This window comes from Arachis ipaensis, chromosome B2 (genome assembly GCF_059453495.1).
Source record: "Arachis ipaensis isolate K30076 ecotype BB chromosome B2, ASM5945349v1, whole genome shotgun sequence".
Classification (NCBI taxonomy): Eukaryota; Viridiplantae; Streptophyta; class Magnoliopsida; order Fabales; family Fabaceae; genus Arachis; species Arachis ipaensis.
The window spans coordinates 72,037,256-72,054,271 of record NC_142437.1 but is presented as its reverse complement, the minus strand read 5'-3'; the positions used below and the strand labels follow the sequence as shown (position 1 = coordinate 72,054,271).

At 33.5% G+C, this 17,016-nt stretch overlaps 1 non-coding gene across 1 annotated transcript; it reads right to left on the bottom strand.

Moving 5' to 3' along the window:
• Positions 1-16,614: 16,614 nt before the first annotated feature.
• LOC148574356 (small nucleolar RNA R71) lies at positions 16,615-16,722 on the bottom strand. The gene has a single exon (XR_015906075.1). It is a non-coding gene; the product is annotated as a small nucleolar RNA R71 (small nucleolar RNA).
• Positions 16,723-17,016: the final 294 nt, after the last annotated feature.

Sequence of the window (17,016 nt, the reverse complement as noted above, 5' to 3'; positions counted from 1 at the left end):
ACCAGAATTGATGCTGCTGCCGCCGTCCCGGTTGCGTTGAAATCACCGCTGCAGTTGCCAGTTTAGACTAAGCAGGGATTGTTGCGTTAAACTATGCGATTGCGACATCGAGGTAGGGGGTTTAAAATAATTTCAATTTAAGAATGCTTACAAGGTTTATTGAATAACTACAAATAGATTTAACATCTGTGAGTAATTGATTGACTATGTAAATATTGAATTGTGGCTGAAATTTTGATTTGAAAGGGTTGAGATTGTGACTTGGAATTGTTGATTAGTGATATTGATTGATTGTGTGGATTGGGAATTGTTTGATGACTAATTGTTGAGAATTCCTGAATTTTAATGGGTTATGTTGGATTTGTTGCCGCTGAGATGTTATTTGGTATATTGTAATGTTAATGAACTTGGTTGGTGGTTGATTTGGAATTGGTTTTGAGGGGTATTGAAGGGTTGGATTTTGAATACAAAATGGTTTACTGAAATTAGGTTCTCTTGAAATTAAACAGCAACTTTGAAAGTGATTCAGTGACTCTATAGTGACTGAAATGATATGAATTTAAGTGTTAAGTAAATTATATTAAGTGTAATTGTGAAAATTCAATTTTGAAGATTTTGTATCAACTAGAGAATCAGTTATGATTTTTCAAAGTTGAATGCTAAAATCTTATTTTCTGCATAATTTCTAAACTAAGTCAGCAACTTTGAAAAAGCTGTAACCAGTTCTGCGATTATCAGAATTGTGTGGAACTAAGTCCGGATCAAGCTTGGGAATATAGGGAGTTGGACTGGTGAATTTGAGACTTTTTCATTAAGTTTATGATTTATGGTAAATTTTTGAATTATGGATGTCAAATCTGGTTTTTCTGCAGAACATTTAACACAGCAGCAACTTGATTTCCCTATTGGAAATTCTGCAGTTTGAATTTTGAAATGGAACCAATTTTAAATAAAACTTTATTCCTATTATTTTAATGCCGTAAAATTTCAGAACAATTGGACTTGTAGTTTTAAAGATATGAATTTTTGAAGGATGACGCATTATGCAGAAAAAGCCAGATTCTGTTTTCTTAAATTAGTAACTTTGGGAGTTTATAACTTTTGATCCTGGATAGATATTGAGATGCAATCAATTGGAAGTGAAAATTAAGTATGTTTAGCATATGTGATTTAAATTTCAGGATTTTCCATGTTTTAATAAGTGAGTTATGGAACTAGGAAGAGGTTGTGTTCAATGATTTGTAAAACAGAATTCTGCAGAAAATTACCTAACTTCCAAGCTACGTAACGCCTTCATTAAAAATGGTATGACCCTAGAACAAATTGAGAAAGAAATTTGGATGAGTTATGTGTAACCACATTAATTTTGAAGGTAGTTGGATTTAATTTGGATTTTATATGAAATTTCAAATGTTGTATGCTGCTGCTATCTTCTGGTTTTAAAACACTGCAGAACAGTCACGGTTTTGCTTATATTCCCAAAGTTAGAGTTAGCAAAAAATTATGATTTTTGATTTAATAGAAAGCTTAATATGAGACGGTCGCATGGATATAAAGTTTACATGATTCCGAATTCATTTGATATTTTAAAAACAAAATGGAAATCAGGCTGCCAAGTTGTGTTGGCAATTATTTTGGATATGGAATTTAAGAAATAGATTTTCTATATTATTATCAAATGTTATTGAGAATATATATTGTTGTGGCAACTGCTGAAAGAGGCTGATGAAATGTTGAGAACGAAGGAACCCGTAAGGGTGGCTAAGTCCTATTTTTAAAGGAGATTATGTCCAAATTTTTATAAAAGTAAAAGGACTTAGTCAAAAATGAATACTTGAGACTTGTTTAACGATAATAACTTTACTGATTCTTTTGAGAAAATATATTTGGTTTATAAAGTTGCTAGCAAGGACATGGGTTTTGTCCCGCTTGCATATTTACAATTACAAAAGAGTAAAGAGATAAAGATAAAAAAAGTAATATAGACACAGATGAAAGAGTATTCAGAGAAAAGTAAAGAGATACAGAGAATAGAGCAACTAGAGTAAAGAGATGCAGAGAAAAGAGAAACCAGAGCAGAGTAAAGAGATTTTTGTATATTTATATATATATTAGTTGGTTGATGCAACCCAGAGCTATATTTAATATATATTAGTTGCTTAATGCAACCCAGAGCCTCTGTAGGGAAACTAAGTTACCTACAGCCATTTTTCGCTTCCCCAGAGCAGAGCAGAGTATATATATATTTTCCTGCAGTAAGCAGAGGCTGTCTCAAATGAGCGGCTATTATCATATGCTCATTTATTTAGAAACGGAAAATCGTATTCGGGAAATCGGGATTACTCGTGACCGGATAAATGTCGGGATTGCGGGCAGCCAACCGACACATGAGCTCATGGCATGTACTAGGACTAGACATTCATCATATGCATCTATGTGACATTGTTTGGGTGTGTATATTGTAATTGGTTTGCCTATGTGAATAATTCTGTTTAACTGCTAATTGCTATACTTGATGTAATTGCTCTTGATTGTGCTTGAATCTCTTTACTTGTATTTGTATCTGATTGGCTGGGTTGTAGTGAATTGGGTGTTGATTGAATTGCTTGAGCCTAAGGCCGTGATTGGTTTGTGTTTGAGGTTTAGTAAAGTATGAAAGATTAAGCTGGTTCAGCATAGACTTAATGAACCTATGCTTGGAACAAATTAGTCATTCATACAGTCTAGGAAAACTTTTAAGACGTATATAAAGTAAAATATGGGTTTAGGATTTTGGATAATTAATTGATGCTTCTAAAGAAGGTTTTAGATTTTTGAAAGTTGAGCCATTGGTTTTCAAAAGAAGTTTATATAAGGCGATCGATGAATACTGCGAATGAAAGTAGTTTTCTTTTCATTGTCTCTAAATGAAATTAACTATTTGCGCTTTATTCTTTACTTTCACGACATTCTCGATCTCCACTGAGAACATGTGGTTTGGTTCTCACCCCAAATTTTCCACCCTTTCAGCGACAGGTTTGAAGACGCAATTTGAAGCTGCGAGCGATCAGTAGGCTTTCTTTATGGTTTTAATTGCTTTCATAGAGTCCCCTCGCTATTGTCCTTTGAGATTTTATTTTACATAGAGGGGTAGGTTTAGTATATTGTATTTGAGTTTTATTTGGTCTCTTTTGTATAAGAATTATTATCAATAATATTTATGTGATTATTATTATTTGTGAATGTTTGAATTATGACTTTAATGATTAAAAAACAAAATTTTCTGGAATTTTCTTAAAACTGAAACGTGAACTCGATACAAAGGCTCGATAATTAAGTAGTTAATACTAGAGAAGGTTACGTAATGTTCTTTCTAGTGGAAATACCCTGACTTAAGCAAGGTATTTTGCTGGACGGGATGTTACATGATACATGTGAAAACATGTTTCCTAAGCCATAAAAAAATGTTAATTTTAATTATCCTTTATTGCCATTCGATGTCGTGATCTGTGTGTTAAGTATTTTCAGGCTTTATAGGGCAGGAATGGCTTAGAGGACAGGAAAGAAACATGCAAAAAATGGAAGGAACGCACAAAATGGAGTTTTGAAGAAAATGGCAGCGACGCGCACGCATGGACGACGGGGACGCGTGCCTAATGCAGAGCACGAGCGACGCGTACACGTGACTGACGCGTACGCGTGACAAGGAAAATCTCTATATGACACGCACGCGTGACCTACGCGTATGCGTGACAGACGCCACGTGCAGAAAGTTGCAGAAGTCGCCCCCAGCGATTTCTGGGCTCCTTTTTCGGCCCAAATCCAAGCCCAGAAACACAGAATAGAGGCTGGAGAATGAGGGAATCAAAAGAATCATTCATTCATTCATTCATTAATCAATAATTTGAAGTTTTAGATGTAGTTTCTAGAGAGGGAGGCTCTCTCCTCTCTCTTAGGTTTTAGGATTAGAATTTTTTCGTTTTCTCAATTCCAGGTTCAATGTTCCTTTAATTTATGTTCTCTTTTACTTTTATTTATTCTATCACTTTAATTTGTTTATTTTCCCAATATTGGTTTATGAATTCCATGTTAGAATTGATTTTTCCTATTTAATATAAATTGAGGTATTTCAAATTTAAGATTGCTTTCTTCTATTTATGTTATTGATGCTTCCAATTTAATTTAGATTTTTCTTTCCCCCTTTGCTTTGGTTGAGTAATTGGTGACACTTGAGTTATCAAACTCAGCTGTTGATTGAAAATTAGAATTTGCTGATTGATTTGGATTCTTCTAAAGCTAGTCTTTCCATAGGAGTTGACTAGGATTTGAGGAATATCATTGATTAGTCCACTTGACTTTCCTTTATTTAGTAAGGGTTAACTAAGTGGGAGCAATAAACAATTCTCATCATACTTGATAAGGATAACTAGGATGGGATTTCCAGTTCTTATACCTTGCACTGGTTTTTATGATAATTAATTTACTTTCCTGTCAATTTATTTTCCTATTCCTTATTTCAAAAACCCAAAAATATACCTTTTTCCATAACCAATAATAAATCATACTACCCTGCAATTTCTTGAGAAACAACCCAAGGTTTAAATACTTCGGTTATAAATTTTATTGGGTTTTGTTACTTGTGACAACCAAACTTTTGTGCGAAAGGATCTTCTGTTGGTTTGGAAACTATACTTACAACGTGATTATTTTTATGAGATTCTTTACTAACAAAATTTGTTTCATCAGTACCTCATAATTATCAATATTTGGTATGTAGACAAGGATGGCGATCTCAATTCCCATCCCTAGCCAAGAGTTACTTTTATTATTCATATTTGAAAACCAAAATTTCAATTGTTTAATTCTAGTTATAGTCACTTGTTAGTTTTAGAGTAAATTATATTACTTGTCCTCTTATTAGTTTGGAATTGTTTATACCTTGCCTTAGCTCCTTGGATTAGTTTCTTGCATCTTAAGATTTCTTGTTTGATTAAGTCTTTTAGTTTAAATTCTTGCTCATGACTTGCAACCCTGGAATTCTAACCAATGTTGAAGCACATGTTTGCCCACTCCTTGTGAGACGACCCGAGGTTTGAATACTTCGGTTATTTTTATTGGGGTTGAACTTGTGACAACCAATTCCTTTGAAATTTGATCGGGAGTTATTAGTTGGTTTGGAGCTATGCTCACAACGAAGTCCTATTTCTATTAAGAGAAATTCTAAACCAACAATAACCAACACATCAGAGGTTCATCAATTCCAAAAGACACATTGGTTGGTGTGGAGTTATCTTCAATGATGGAGCTTGCTTCTTGCTTAACCTCTTCCTTTTGGTAGCTTCCTTCCAATTCAATCTCTTCTTCATTGCTTACCAATGGTATAGGAGGTTGCACACTTTTCTATTATCTCAATGTCAAGTCCAATGGGAGAGGATTCAATTGTATATAGAAACTCCTCAATGATTGAATCCATCTCTTGATCAACCTCTTCAAAGTATTCAATCATGATATGCTTTGGAGGTTCTACACCCTCCTCAACATCAATATCAAGCTTCTTGGAAGAGAGCTCTCTAATTCTACATTCCCATGGACTTCCATTATCTCCTAGATCTTCAACCACTTCTTCCGGCTCAATTATCTCAACTTCCTCCCCTTGTGACAATTCTTGCTTCAACTCCCTTTCTTCACCTTGAAACTCCAAACTCACTCCCTCACTATGCTCCTTGGTTGCTTCTCCGCATTCAACAATGTGAGTACTTGGGATGTATGAGCTTAGGTGGGAGGTTACGCGACTAATGGCTTCTTTCATAGTGGCCAACATGGCCTCCAACCTCTTATGCTCTTCTTCTTGCTTTTGAAGGCGAGAATAGAGATCTTTTTGTTTTTGCACTAGGGGGTTGAGAGATTCGTCCAATGAAGGCGATGGTGGAAGGGAGGGTTCATTGTTTGGAGGGAAGGTTTCATAGTTGGAAGGTGGTTCATCTTGGTAAGGGTATGGAGATGGGGTGTATGAGATTGGTGGTTCTTCGGAGTATTGGTGTTGGAATCACTACAAGAAAATGAAACATTTGTAACAAAAATTTTGAAACAAATTTAAAATTGTTACAAAAAATTATTTTTTTAACAAAAATTAGTAATTGTTACATAATAATAATGTTTTGTAACAACAATAAAATTTGTTACAAAATGTTTTAATATTTTGTAACGACTTGAATTTTTTTGTTACAAATTATATTGGCTTTGTAACGAAACAGTATTTTGTTGCAAATTTTTAAAATATTTTGTAACAAAAGATAAAGTTGTTGCAAAAATTTAAAATATTTTGTAACAAAATATCCATTTGTTTCAAAAACTCCAATTATTTTGTAACAAAAAATTAATTTGTCACAAAATTCAATATTATTTATAACAAGTTATTTATTTGTCACAAAATACAAGAATTTTTGTAACTAAAAAAAATTATTTTAAAATGTTAAAATCTTTAAGGTAATTTTATTTTATTTTAAAAATTTTATTTTTAAAATATTATTTGTGTTAATTAATTATTTTTTATAAAAAAATTAAAGATTAAATGATTTATTTTTAAAAATGGTATATATTATTTTATACTTTTTATAAAATTAATATATAATTTTACTAATAAATAAGTCTTAAATGTTGATTAAAAATTAATTTTTTAAATTAAAAAAATTAATTGTTAAACATAAATAAAAATAGTTAAAATTTAAAAAAAATAATTATAAAAAGTAAAAATTATAATTCTAACCCTCACCTTTATTTTTTATTCTGTTGTTTGCCGTCCTTGTCCATTTAAATAACATTTTGAAAAACTTCCTTAAGAATAAAATATAAAGCTCTTATTTTTTTTCTCTTTACTAGTCCTAAATCCACCGTAACCCAACACTCATCATTAAGCCAGTAAAATCTCGGATTGTTAGAAAATAAATAATAATTATTTATATTATGATGTATTAATTTGAATAATTAATATTTTGAATTTAAAATTATATTTTATAAAATGTGATTAATACGTTAATTTTATAATTTAAATTAAAAAAATAATTGTTTGATCCCATTGATAAATTGATAAATAAAATTATATGTGTTTCGAAATTAACTTTTATCGTATTATATTTAAATTTTAAATTGTTATTCTGTCATGAATATTTTGTAAAATTGTTATATTACACATATATATTTTATGTTAACTCTAAAAGTACCAAATAAAACCCTAATTTCACTACATTCCTAAATTTATACCCAAAATCCCTAAACTTACGTTCAGAAAGGGAAAGAAAGGAAACAGGGGAAGCTCAAAGGAGAAGGGAAAATGGAGAACCAAATAAGCAAAGAAAGGGAAAGAGCGTGAGGGAGAAAGGGGGCCGCCTTCGTCGCGGCCAAGCTGCCGTGGTTGAGGTCGCCATCATGTCTGTCGAGTTCCTTCGTGAAAAGGAGAACGACGCGCGAGAGAGAAAGAGAGATGAGACGCGACGAGAAGAGGAGGAGAAGGCCGTTTTAGTCGCCACCGAAGCCTTCGACGTCGCCGCTACCACCGTAGACATCATCTCAGCTACGAAGAAGAGGAGGAGGGGGCACTGTTAGCACCATCATCGCTATTCCGCGTAGTCACTGTCGAGAAGCAGAACAAAACAGAGAAAGACGCGAAGGAGGATGATAGAGGCCACCACCGCTGTTATTGCCATCGCTGGGCTAGTCGGAAGCTGCCGTGACCACCACTGATCTCTACGCTGCTGTTAGAGTCACTAGTGGAGGTATCTTTGTTGCGTCTATTTCGGTTTAGGTCCTTCATTTCCTTAAACTTGTTCTACTTCCACTTTTACTCTACTATTTTCCTATTTTCTTCTATAATTAGGTTGAATATTGATGCTGGTGTTGCCGTGGGACTGTTGAAGCTGCTGCTAGTTTTGATTCGGTTACCTTGGTACTCGTCTGATCTTTCCCTTAGGTTTGGTCCAATTACTCGTTCTGTTTTGTCACTGCTATGGTTACCATGTTCTGGTTTTAATTTAATTTTAGTCCTTGCTTTGAATTTCAGTAGATTGTTGATATTGGCAAAACTCTGCCATTGTTCATGGAGCTTCAAACCTTAGGTGACAAGACGTGAAGAACCATGCTCTGTAAAGTGTCTTGTTTTCAATGTTGCAGGTCTCATTTAATTTGAGTTGAACCGTTTGGTTACATTTACAGAAACTAAAAAGGATGGATCCTATAGATGTTGAGACGGTATGTTTGTCTGTGTTCTTACTGTCCAATGAATCACTTCTTTTGACAGTCCATTTCCATTTGCAGGTCTCATTTACAGAAACTAAAAAGGATGGATCCTATAGATATTGAGACGGTATGTTCGCCTGTGTTCTTGCTGTGCAATGAATCATTTCTTTTGACAGTCCATTTCCATTTGCTTCAAACAAATAATTCCTACTCCTTAAATGGAGTTATGATATTGAAACTTTATTTCTACAAAGGCTTTGAAATATTGACTTTGGACAGATATTAGAAATGTGAAGTTAGAAGTACTTACCAAATCATACTCTATTTAGGTGCTACTGCTGATGAGAAATCTGTCTATCAATTTAAGGAGCCCAGATTTTTAGGATCATGTAATTATTTGTGTCATTGATCTTTTTATTGCTATAACTAAATATGTAATGATGAGTAGAATATTTTCCACTGTTATATTTCGGCATCTAAGTGATTTTATAATGAATCTATTTCCTGAGGATACATAGCTTGAAGTGGTATGCTGATGTTCCTCATTTATTTGAAATTGTCTATGTCATGCCACATTCCTACAAAAGCATCACATACATATTGAAATTCTCATCTCTGTAGAAACTTGAACGACTACTATGGTCGACATCAAATTGCATGCTCAAGGATAGAAGGAATGGTAATGAGATTCATATATGTTCATGCAGAGAAGGTTGCTTGCCTCGTATGAGGTGGAACTCAAAATAGACAGCTACATCAATGCAAATAGACATATGACTGGTGGGCAGTTGAAGACAGCTACTTAGATGCGGTAGAGGCAGAAAATGACTTCATTTTCACAAATTAGATGTTGTCATTGATTAGGATTTTGGGTGATGCGATGAAGATGCCACGGAAGAGCAGGTCTTGGTTCTTTAGATTTCGGAAAAAGAAGTTCTAAGAACATTTTCTTTGTGCAGGTCTTGGTTTCTATCTCAGAAACTGCTCCCATCATTTTATACATTAGAGATGTTGAGAGGTTTGTTCTACAATCACCAAGGTTATACAACTTGATACATAATGCTTCACTGCTTTTGAAAATTAGTTGGCATTTATCCTTTTCCGTACTCTTATTGACAAATAATCTAAGTTATAATTAGTTATATCTTGTTTCTAATTTTTGTTTTGATTTTTTATATCTTTTTTTTTATATCTTGTTTCTTATGTTAAACAATGACAAGTGATTCTTGCCAAAATATTCTATCATAATCTGGAAACAGTTAGTATAAATGATCATAATTATTATGATTATTTAAGTTAATTGTGTGAGATTATGCATATTTTTTTAATAAATTACTTTGTCAAGGTCTAAACTCTACTCTTCAATTGTTACATCGATAGGTGGAAGCCATAAAAAGGATTACTGAATATGTTGCTCAACTGAAAAAGAGTTGGAAAAGGACATGGTAAGAATTTTAGAGTTTGTATTCATTGTTGAATAATACTAAGTATAGTTTTTTGTTTTTCCTGTGTATTTTTAAAGGAAAAACAAATCTTGTTTCTTAAGTGCTAGTGTTTTTTGGTTGGTACTCTTTTCAGGTGTGGCACTTATTAGAAGTTTTTTCCATGAGAACGGAGCTGTATGAACATGATGGAGTTTGTAATTTGTAGTTTATATTTTGGAGATTTATAATTTCTTGTTTTTCTTATCCTATGTATCTATCTAGTTCATTAGGGTTCTTCAATGTGTCTTGTTAGTTTTTATTTTAAAGTTTATATGTTGAAGATTTATAAAACAATCTTAGTTAAATGAAAGATATTTGAACTATCTATGTTATTATATATTATATAAATATTGACTTGTTGAGTAAATTAGTTACTATATTAATTAATTAAAAAAATAATATAATTTGGCAAATTATGTGTGTAATTTGTATTAAAAAATTATTACAAAATAAATAGTGTTTCGTAACTAAAAAAAATGTTACAAAATCAAGTTATATTTTGTAACAAAATTTATGATAGGAAAAAATATATTGTCACAAAAAATATTTTGAAGATCAAAATTTGTTATCAATTTTGTAACGACTTTTGTTTTTTTGTAACAGAAATGTTTGTTACAAAATATTACTTTGAATTGTAACAATTCCATTTTTTGTTACAAAAACTTTTTGTAACGGGACATACTATAACGACCCCTTTTTTTGTTACAAAATCTGTTTCAAAAATTCGATTTTTTGTAACAATTTTTTTTGTTACAAATACTGCTTTTTCTTGTAGTGAATGGTGGTGGCTCCATGTATGGTTCATATGGCTCATAAGGTGGTTGGTATGGTGGGTAAGGATTAGGGTCATAATGAGGTATTTGGTGGTAGGGGGCTTGTGAGTAAGGTGATTCAAAATCATGTTGAGGAGGTGGTTCATAGGCATATGGTGGTGGTTGTTGACAACTACAAGAAGGATCACCACATCTATTATATTGATATGCATTAGGAGTGAAATTATACCTATAAGAGACTGGAGGAGGTTGTTGCCAAGAAGGGTGATCAATTCCTTGAGGCTCCTCCCACCTTTGATTGTTCCATCCTTGATGCATATTGTCATTGTAGCTCCCATTTTCTACAACATAATTTGAACCAAACTCATAGCCAAAGGGGTGAGAATTCATGGTAGCAAATAAAAACAAAAACTAACAAAATAAGCAACAAAGTCCTAAACCTAACAAAAATTGACAAACAAGCAAAAGGCAAACATATTCACATATTTACAATAGCCAATAACATAGCACCATTGCAATTCCCCGGCAATGGCGCCAAAAGCTTGAAAGAGCATAACCGTTGGCTAAGAATTTCTTCTCGGTTAGAGGAAATAACTTTGTTGCAAGTATAGTTCTCAACCGACAAGTGATGCTCAAATCAAATTTAATTTGATTGTCACTAGTTCTACCCCAGTAAAATAACCGAGAGTATTAATCCCAGGTCGTTCTCCCTAGAAATTGCAATGAAGTGAGTGATTATTGGCTATGAAGGAATACGGGAAGTTTGGTTTATAAAAGGGATAAGAAAATAAATGGCAAGTAAAATAAAGGAAACAATTAAAGAAAACAATTGATAAAAGAGAGACAGTCATGGTAAGGATTGAGAATATAGGCTTTCTATCCCAGTCACTAATCAAAACAACAATTAACAAGAATTTATCCTATTTTGTCATCCCTAACAATGGAAGAAAATACAATGTTATCTTCACACGAGAGAAAGTCAAATAAGACCAGCTAATCTCACTCCAAAAGTCCTAATCAACTTACTAATTGAATTAGTAAAAGATTAGCGTTAATGGAAACAATATTAACTAACAACTCTAGATCACCAACATAGGTTGGGTCTTAATGACTCAAGATTGCCTAATTCCTCTTCCAAGCCAAGAATGCTAAAAAAGCTACTCTAACATCCAACCAAGCACTTTGTCAAACACTTGGAAGGCATAAAAGGAAAACATAATCAATTGCAAGGAAAAATAAATTCTACAACTACTAATTACAAGGAATTAACAATAACAACTCAAATCAACCATAAGAACATAAAAGAAACATCAATTGCATTAAGGAAAAGCCAAATCCAACAAGAGTATTTATAAACATAAAAGAAGCTCAGAGGAAAAATTAACAAGAAAACTAAGAAGAACAAAGACATAAGAACAAGAAATTGTAAAGGAAACAAGATGAAAGCAAGAATTAAACCCTAGATCTAAGATGCAAAGTACCCTAAGAACCCTAATTCTAGAGAGAAAAGGGAGCTTCTCTCTCTAGAAACTAACCTACATGATGCTAATCCTACAACTAAGTGCTCCCCCTTTGCCCAACCTTGAATTCTGCATGAAATAGCCTTAGGAATGAGTTGGATTTGGGCCTGGGCAGCTCAGAAATCGCTCCCAGCGAATTCACTTTAATGAGGTCACTAGATCAGCGCCACTCGTGCGTGTGGCTGACGCGTGCGCGTCGCTGGCCAAAATTCCTCCTCACGCGTATGCGTGGATGATGCGTGCGCGTGGCCCTTAATTCTCCAAATGCTCATTTCTTTATGAATTCTCCACTTTGCATGCTTTTCTCTTCACTTCTTCCATCCAATACTTGCCTTATGAACCTGAAATCACTCAGCAAACACATCAAGGCATCGAATGGAATTAAAGTGAATTAAAATCACCAATTTAAGGGCCTAAAAAAGCATGTTTTTATACTGATGAGCGGATAATTTATACGCTTTTTGGCATTGCTTTTAGTATATTTTTAGTAGGATCTAGTTACTTTTAGGGATGTTTTTATTAGTTTTTATGTTAAATTCACATTTCTGGACTTTACTATGAGTTTGTGTGTTTTTCTGTGATTTCAGGTATTTTCTGGCTGAAATTGAGGGATTTGAGCAAAAATCAGATTCAGAGGTAGAAGAAGGACTGCTGATGCTATTGGATTCTGACCTCCCTGCACTCAAAGTGAATTTTCTGGAGCTACAGAACTCAAAATGGCGCGCTTCCAATTGCGTTGGAAAGTAGACATCCAGGGCTTTCCAGCAATATATAATAGTCCATACTTTGGCCGCGTTTAGACGATGCAAAAAGGCGTTGAACGCCAGTTCTACGCTGCAGTCTGGAGTTAAACGCCAGAAACACGTCACGAACCAGAGCTGAACGCCAGAAACACGTTACAACCTGGCGTTCAACTCCAGAAGAAGCCTCTGCACGTGTAGACTTCAAGCTTAGCCCAAGCACACACCAAGTGGGCCCCGAAAGTGGATTTATGCATCAATTACTTACTTCTGTAAACCCTAGTAACTAGTTTAGTATAAATAGGACTTTTTACTATTGTATTTATATCTTCGGATCATCTTTGATCAGTTTGATGCTATCTTAGACTTTCATGGGGGTTGGCCATTCGGCCATGCCTGGACCATTATCACTTATGTATATTCAAATGGTAGAGTTTCTGCACTCTATAGATTAAGGTGTGGAGCTCTGCTGTTCTTCATGATTTAATGCAAAGTACTACTATTTTCTATTCAATTCAACTTATTCCGCTTCTAAGATATCCCATTCGCACCCAAGAACATGATGAATGTGATGATTATGTGACGCTCATCATCATTCTCACTTATGAACGCGTGCCTGACAAACACTTCTGTTCTACATGCAACCAAGCTAGAATGAGTATCTCTTAGATATCTAATACAGGGGACCGAGTCCGAGTTATTAGTATCTTCATGGTATAAGTTAGAACCCCTGGATGGCCATTCCTGAGATCCGGAAAGTCTAAACCTTGTCTGTGGTATTCCGAGTAGGATCTGGGAAGGGATGGCTGTGACGAACTTCAAACTCGCGAGTGCTAGGCATAGTGACAGACGCAAAAGGATAGTAAATCCTATTCCAGTATGATCGAGAACCTCCAAATGATTAGCCATGCCGTGACAGAGTATTTGGACCATTTTCACAGAGAGGATGGGATGTAGCCATTGACAACGGTGATGCCCTTACAGAAAGCTTGCCATGGAAAGGATTAAGACTGATTGGATGAAGACAGTGGGAAAGCAGAGATTCAGAGGAACGAAAGCATCTCTATACGCTTATCTGAAATTCTCACCAATGAATTACATAAGTATTTCTATCTTTATTTTCTGTTTATTTATTATTATTATTCGAAAACTCCATAACCATTTGATATCCGCCTGACTGATATTTACAAGATGACCATAGCTTGCTTCATACCAACAATCTCCGTGGGATCGACCCTTACTCATGTAAGGTTTTATTACTTGGATGACCCAGTGCACTTGCTGGTTAGCTGTGCGAAGTTGTGAAGTTATGTTTGGACCATGGTATTGTGCATCAGTTATTGGCGCCATTGCCAGGGAGAAAACGAACAACAAATTTTACAACCTCAGAGTAACAATTTCGCATACCAAGTTTTTGGCGCCGTTGCCGGGGATTGTTCGAGTTTGGACAACTAACGGTTCATCGTGTTGCTCAGATTGGGTAATTTTCTTCTTATTTTATTTTCAAAAATTTTTCAAAATTTTTTCAAAAATATTTTCTTCTTTTTTGTTTTTCCCAATTAATATTCGAAAAAAAAAATATTTTCAAAAAAAATAAAACATATTTTTCTTCAGAATTTTTAAGAATGAATTCTAGTGTTTCATGAAGCATGTTGAAGCCTGGCTGGCTGTAAAGTCATGTCTAAAATCTTTTGGACTAAGGCTTTCAAACCATCAGCATAGAGGCAAGTTAATTTGATAACTAATGAGCAGTATATCTGAGTTACATACTAAAGCTTGACTGGCTATTAAGCCATGTCTAACCCTTTGATTGGAGCTTTGGGCTAATATTGAAAGATTCCTGGAATTTTTCTTAAGGATTTTGGAATTCTTATTTTCTTTTTCACATTAATTTAAAAAAAATCCAAAAAAATCATAAAATCATAAAAATCAAAAATATTTTGTGTTTCTTGTTTGAGTCTTGAGTCAATTTTTAAGTTTGGTGTCAACTGCATTTTTTCTAAAATTTTTTTGCATTTTTCGAAAACTCATGCATTCATAGTGTTCTTCATGATCTTCAAGTTGTTCTTGGCCAGTCTTCTTGTTTGATCTTCATATTTTCTTGTTTTGTGTCTTTTCTTGTTTTTCATATGCATTCTTGCATTCATAGTGTCTATACATGAAAAATTTCCAAGTTTGGTGTCTTGCATGTTTTCTTTTCTTGAAAATTTTTCAAAAAAATAAGTTCTTGATGTTCATCTTGACATTCAAAGTGTTCTTGGTGTTCATCTTAACATTCATAGTGTTCTAGCATGCATCACATGTTTAGATCCAAAACTTTCATGCATTGCATCATTTTTCATGTTTTTCTCTCTCATCATTAAAAATTCAAAAATCAAAAAAATATATCTCCTTTTTTCTCTCATTAAATTTCGAAAATTTGGATTGACTTTTTCAAAAAATTTTAAAATCTAGTTGTTTTTATGAGTCAAATCAAATTTTCAATTTGAAAATCTTATCTTTTCAAAATCTTTTTCAAAAATCAAATCTTTTTCATTTTTCTTATTTATTTTTGAAAATTTTAAAAAAGTATTTTTCAAAAATCTTTTTCTTAATTTTATCTCATAATTTTCGAAAATATTATCAATAATTAATATTTTGATTCAAAAATTTCAAGTTTGTTACTTGCTTGTTAAGAAAGATTCAAACTTTAAGTTCTAGAATCATATCTTGTGATTTCTTGTGAATCAAGTCATTAATTGTGATTTTAAAAATCAAATCTTTTTCAAAACTAATTTCAATCATATCTTTTTAAAAATATCTTTTTATCTTATCTTTTTCAAAATCATATCTCTCTATCATATCTTTTTTAAATCATATCTTTTTCAAAAAAAAAAAATTTAAAATATCTTTTCTAACTTCTTATCTTCTTATCTTTTCAAAATTGATTTTCAAAATTTGTTTCAACTAACTAATTAACTTTTTATTTGTTTCTTATCTTTTTCAAAACTACCTAACTAACTATCCCTCTCTAATTTTCGAAAATACCTCCCTCTTTTTCAAAAATTCTTTTTAATTAACTAATTGTTTCAAATTTTGATTTTAATTTTATTCCCCTTGAATTTTCGAAAATCACTAACTCTTTTTCAAAAATTATTTTCGAAAACTTCTCTCTCTCATCTTCTTCTATTTATTTATTCATTTACTAAAACTTCTCTTCATCTCAAATCACTGCTCTTATCCTCACTCTTGTGGTTGGATTATCCATTCTTCTTCACTCTTATTCCCTTTCTTCTTCTACTAACAACAAGGGAACCTCTATACTGTGGTAAAAAGGATCCCTATTATTATTTTTCTGTTCCCTTCTTTTTCATATGAGCAGGAGCAAGGACAAGAATATTCTTGTTGAAGCAGACCCTGAACCTGAAAGGACTCTGAAGAGGAAACTAAGAGAAGCTAAAATACAACAATCCAGAGATAACCTTACAGAAATTTTCGAACAAGAAGAGGAGATGGCAGCCGAAAATAATAATAATGCAAAGAGGATGCTTGGTGACTTCACTGCACCTAATTCCAATTTACATGGAAGAAGCATCTCCATCCCTGCCATTGGAGCAAACAATTTTGATCTGAAACCTCAATTAGTTTCTCTAATGCAGCAAAACTGCAAGTTTCATGGACTTCCATTTGAAGATCCTTTTCAGTTCTTAACTGAATTTTTGCAGATCTGTGATACTGTTAAGACTAATGGAGTAGATCCTGAAGTGTACAGGCTCATGTTTTTCCCTTTGCTGTAAGAGACAGAGCTAGAGTGTGGTTGGACTCTCAACCCAAAGATAGCCTGAACTCTTGGGATAAGCTGGTCACGGCTTTCTTAGCCAAGTTCTTTCCTCCTCAAAAGCTTAGTAAGCTTAGAGTGGATGTTCAAACCTTCAGACAGAAAGAAGGTGAATCCCTCTATGAAGCTTGGGAGAGATACAAGCAACTGACCAAAAAGTGTCCCTCTGACATGCTTTCAGAATGGACCATCTTGGATATATTCTATGATGGTCTGTCTGAATTAGCTAAGATGTCATTGGATACTTCTGCAGGTGGATCCATTCACCTAAAGAAAACGCCTGCAGAAGCTCAAGAACTCATTGACATGGTTGCTAATAACCAGTTCATGTACACTTCTGAGAGGAATTCTGTGAGTAATGGGACGCCTCAGTAGAAGGGAGTTCTTGAAATTGATACTCTAAATGCCATATTGGCTCAGAATAAAATATCGACTCAGCAAGTCGATATGATTTCTCAGAGTCTGAATGGA